This window comes from Ctenocephalides felis, unplaced genomic scaffold, assembly GCF_003426905.1.
Source record: "Ctenocephalides felis isolate EL2017-DRISC unplaced genomic scaffold, ASM342690v1 CF-g0.4_SCAFFOLD_01886, whole genome shotgun sequence".
Lineage (NCBI taxonomy): Eukaryota > Metazoa > Arthropoda > Insecta > Siphonaptera > Pulicidae > Ctenocephalides > Ctenocephalides felis.
The window spans coordinates 75,983,400-75,989,399 of record NW_020538040.1 but is presented as its reverse complement, the minus strand read 5'-3'; positions in this window follow the sequence as shown (position 1 = coordinate 75,989,399).

Sequence of the window (6,000 nt, the reverse complement as noted above, 5' to 3'; positions counted from 1 at the left end):
CAAATTTTCATGAAGGCAGGTCTAGCAGTTTCGGAGATCTAATGCACATCAAATTATCAGATATTTTATAGAGATTTTAACAATAAGTATAAATTTTGTTTACATTCCTATGAGTTCCGTACCAATGTTTATCCTTTAGACAGCGACGCGGCGCTTACGCACTTTATATTTTGTCTCTATGCAGTTAAAGCAGTACGATTGCTTTGAAAAAAAGTTCAGATCTTCCAAAATATGTCAAAATAAAGAAAACATTTTTTTGTAAATCAAAGTAATTTTTTGTCCAATTCATAGTTTCTCAAAAATCTTATTTTTTCGAAGTAATTTTTTTTCAAAAATGTTAATCGTTTTTAAAAAAATAACAATTTTTGGTACGGAAAGTTCCAGCAATTTGCCTTAAGGCACGATGCCTTAATTGCCTTAAGACAGAATTCCACTTACAGCTAGTTTGTTGTTATACTTGACGACGTCCACGACGAAGTTAAGATGATTTATTATAAACGTACTGCTACCACGCTTCAAAATGAAATCACTATTGATTTGTTGCAATATATCCACGGTTGGGGAGCGCCTATTAATCACGTGAGCGAGTTTTTAAGGATTTTTGGAAACCACCCCCCTCCCCCTTGGTGATATTCAAAATTCCCCCGCCTCCGCCATCAAACATCACGTGTATTTTTAGTTACGTAATAAAACTGTAAAATTTTTGATTTTTTGTTGAAAATGTTTGATTTTTTTTTAAAATCAGTTAAAAGATAAATACACGTGTTATCTTACAACCCCCTAAAAACCACACCTGATTAATGGACGCCCCCTTAGATATGGTATGTCCATAAGAAATTGTAACTTATAACTTTATAGAGAATTCGCTTTGGCAATATCATTATTATGGGAAGTTACATCAAAATTCCAGAAAAGGAAACCAGAAACTTCTCCTGGTTAGACTTCGTCCAACGAGTCAATTGTATCATTCACTTTCAACTGGAATTATTTAAATATAGAGAAAATCTGTAGTTTCTATGTTTATTTACGATCCAATTATGAACTCAGGTATTTCATTGGTGGTAATTAAAAATAAATAGACGGATAATTGTTGTTGTTGATTTGATTGTATAGAGCCAAAAATAGTAAAATACAAAATCAATCATTCAATGAATGCTGATGTAAAAACAAATATAAGCCAAATTCTTTAGCCTGTAGTCAATGATATTGAAATAAAAAACTGAAATACATAAAATAAAAAATATAAATAGAAGTTAAATTCGTATACTGAGAGTTTCACATAACACTACTTTAAAAAAATAAAAGCTTGCTTTTATGACGTAATATAGCACTATTCACGATCAGTGCAGTGGCATTTCAAGTAGGTACTAAATAGCAAATATTTCATGCTATAAGAAACAAGAAAGTTTTATATTATGTATAATTTACGAGTATAGCACTATATAAGTACTTGCATAATACTTGATATTCCAACATACACATTTTTTATAACTTATATACATATTTGTATTCATAATAAGCATATTTCAACAAAACATATTTGAGATTCAAGGTTGTAGTAGAAGAAATGAGACACTATCACTTTGCGTCGTCCAATTTTTTGCATGTATTATAAAAACATTAGTAGAATTTTTTTATTCAATTATTCAATTATTTGCGGACAAAATCGGAAGTATATGTAGTTCGAAGATTCTAAACCATTGATTTATTTTCTAGAAATCGCTATCTTTATTAGTGCATCCTATCTTTGCTAAAACAAAGAGACAAAGAAAATAGACAAAAACTATTAATTAATGAAGAAGCGTATGTATTGGTTACTATTTTAAATTAAAATCTTGTAGCATATTTAAAAAAATCCATGAACTACGAGTATTTCAATTGCTCAGAACTTCATTTTGTCTTATTCAAATAAAAGGTTGTAGAGATTTATAATATCTCATTTCCAAGTTACATTTAACGAGGATAAGCTTTCAAATTATATTGATTATTACATTGTGTTCGGGATTACATTTAATATTTCAATAAATCAAGCGTATTAAAACAAATAGCATTTTTTACATCCGATTATGCATCGGGATCAGCCTAGTTACTAATCCTTGATGTGGAACAAATGCAAATACGGTAGCAGCAACCACTTATAGTATGCACTTGAGTGCTTTTGCCGAGCCAGCATGTCGAGCTGGTGTAATGGCTCACATTTAACTAACATGATACGTCTATATCAGAATTAAGGGACAGTAGATTAATTATTTCGAGTAAAAAAAAACTATGACATAGTTATTAATAATTAGCTACGGAAACTGACCTCTATCAAGTAAATTGATCACATTATGAACAAATACTGAAATGTAATGGATACTAGATCTAAACCAATAGGCGTTTTCTAATTATTTTATGCGAAAATTAATCACGTTGTATAAACTAGTCGAAGACAAACTAGTGAGAGGGTGTATGGCATCGTGCCTCAAGGCAAATTGCTGGAATTTCCCGTACCGTAACGAAATGTTCGAGGAATACTGAATGTTTTCAAATAGATTATTATAAATATTGTAACATTGTCTAATATTTATAAGAATTATATAAACCGAATTGCAAAGTTGAAATTATTTGTTTAAAGTATATTATAACTATAGTCAGAATTAAAAATAAAATTTGAATTATTTTCAATATACTAAAAAAATTTTTTTGAAAAAAAAAAGAAAAAAAAGTTGAGACAAAAATATATTTTTTTAAAATCAATTATTTTGTTAAGACAAGCAAAAAGTTCTTTGAATCATCCAAATCGGACGCTTAGTTCTCTCAAAAACTGCAATTTTTTACATATTTAGCTCCGTATCTTCGAAATGGCTGGGCCTGCCTTTGCCAAAGACTAATAAACACTTCTCCCAATCAATACTAATTGATCATTCAAATCGGATACTCAGTTCTCTCAAAAAGTCGATTTCTATTTTCTGAACTCTTTGCTTCGTATCTCCGAAACGGCTGGACTTGCTTTTGCCAAAAACTAATCAGCTCTTCTCCCTATCAATAGGAATCGAATGTTTTTTGAACCATTCTAATCGGTTGATCCGTGCGCCCGAAAACGTGACTGGAAATTTGTATCCATACATGCACACACACACACACATTCATTTTTTCTGAGGTATGCCAAAATGTTCAGAAACTTTCAAAACGTCGAGAAATGTAAAAAATTTTAATTCCAATTTTCGGCCCATTACAATAACTTACCCTACGGGAAGTTAAAAAGTTCAGAATTTCCAAAATATGTCAAAAAAAGAAAAAAGTACTTCCCGTACTAAAAAAAAGTAATTTTGTGTCAAATTAGTTTCTCAAAAATCTAACTTTTTTAAGTAAAATGTTAATCGTTTTTAAAAAATAATAATTTTTGGTACGGGAAGTTCCAGCAATTTGCCTTAAGGCACAATGCCATGCGCTCCACTAGTTTGAAAAAAATCGGTACGAAGAGTTCCAGAAATTTGCTTTAAGTTTGCATCAACCACCCTTTCTCATGTGGAGTACCTTTAAGTAAACTTTATTTCTGCAAGCATGTGCGATTGATTCGAAAATCACAGAATCAATTAGTCTTTTTACCAATACAAATTTCACTTCATCAGCTTCCAACGTTTAACGATTATGAAACAGCTTTTCGCATGACCTTTCGGCTCTAACCAGTAAACAGTAAAAACAAAGCCTGAACGAAATGTATCTACCGTTTAATAGAGTCGGTCTCGGTGTCGCATATAAATATGGCTTATATGGTTCCGAATGTGTGGAGTGTGTACGAGCATGTGTGTGTAATTAAAATAATTATGCAAATAATAAATCACGATGTAAGTGGGCATAGGTCGGCGCATGAAGCGCGAAGAATCGAGCGGTGACCGAGGTCGAGATGTGCGGACAATGTTTGTGATTTCTCTCTGCGTTTCGTTTCGGTGCCGGCCTGTCATAGGCAGACAATAAAACCTATTGACAGGGGTGCAGCCGTACGCAGACCGATCGCATTGCGAAAATACCCATATATTTTATTGGGAACACACACTTTCCACTAAAACATAGTAATTGAACTTATTTTACGGACCGCTCGGTGACTACACGTATGCATATAATAAACTCTATTTAAATACAGTCATTCATAATTGACATTAGAAAACAGTAACTATTTTTATCATTTTAATTAACTTCTCGTCGAGTAAATTATAGTAATCGAAAAAAATCGAAAATGAAAATTTGTATATATCTTTACGTTTCAAAGGTTTCCGAACATTTTGGCATAACTTACAATTAGAAAAAATGAATGTGTGTGTATGTGTATGTGTGCATAAATGTGCGGATACAATTTCTTGTCGACGACTTCGGGAACACGGATCAACCGATTTGAATGATTCAAAACACATTTGATTCCTATTGATGAGGAGACGTGCTTATTAATTTTTGGCAGATTGTTAAGATATGGGGCAAAAAGAGCCAAAAATTGTTAATCTGTTTTTGAGAAAACGGAACGTTTGATTTCAATAATTCAAATACCATTTTACTTGTATTGACAAAGTAAAGAACTGATGAAATTTTTGTAAAGGCAGGTTTAGCGGTTTCGGAGATCGAATGAAAATAGTAAAAAATTACAATAATTTACCCTACGGGAAGTTGAAAATACCTTTTGACGATCAAAAATGATTATTAGACATATGCACATCAAATTATCTGATATGTTATCGAGATTTTAATAACAAGTACAAATTTTGTTAATATTTCTATTGGTTCTGTACCAATGTTTATCCGTTTGACTGCGACGCGGCGCTCACGCGCTTCTATATTTCTTCTGTAAAATATAAACGCGGCATGATTGCTTTAAAAAAAGGTTTATAATTTAAAAAAAATGTTATATAAAAAACAAATTTTATATACAAACAATTTTATATACAAAGATATATACAAACAAATCTTTTCTGTAAGACGCGATGTTCTTCCCCCTGGTATGCTTCTTTTGTGCTCAGCCTTAAATTACAAAGGTACGAATAAATATATTTAAATGATCCTAAATACCTGGATAATTTAATTAATATAACGACATGCTAGATTTCAGTGTATGTAGGCCGTTTAATTGTTCTTTGAAAATTTAACCCCATCGGCCAATACATTTAAGCAAGCGCGTCAAACATTAGCAACAACCAGACGAGATACTGGATTATAATACATATATACAATAACATAATTAATATTTAATTAATGAAATAGTTTTTAAATGAATATATATTTTAAGCGTTATACATTTAGTTAGTAGCCGGATTTTTTTTTATCAGAATTACGTCTTTTTCATTGTATAAATACCATTGTATAAAATTCTGCATAATTTTCTTCATAATCAATTTTAGGTAAGATTGTTTTTAGTGATATATAAAATTTCTTTGGTTCATCTTTTATAAATATAATTTTAGTTGTGTTATAATTAAAACAAGTATCAAAAATAAGATTTATTTAAAAAAAAATCGGGACAAAAATGGGGTAATGTATGGTTTCACCTTATGTTAGTTAATAGTTAATATATATATATATATATATATATATATATATGTGTGTGTGTGTGTGTGTATGTGTAGAATAGGGTGGGACTTAAAGGTCTACGGGTAAAAAAGTTCACCACCAATATCTCAAGTAAACTTAAGAATTTCTTAATAAAAGTATTTGAAAGTAGATGGAGAAAGATGTATATATATATATATATATATATATATATATATATATACCATATATATACTGTGTGTATGAACATGTGCATATACAAATGCAACTTGAAGTAGAATTATATAGTAATAATCCTAGAATTATGTTTCACTCAGATACTTTAGTTGATTAATATATGTACGGGTTGTACGGGTATGGGAGGAAGTCAAGTACGAGATGTAGCCTAATTGCATATTAGAACATTTAGTTATGTTGTCGGTGTCATGTACGTACATACAAACACTTCCAGAAGTGATATATCTTATTGTTCTAAGTCTAGAC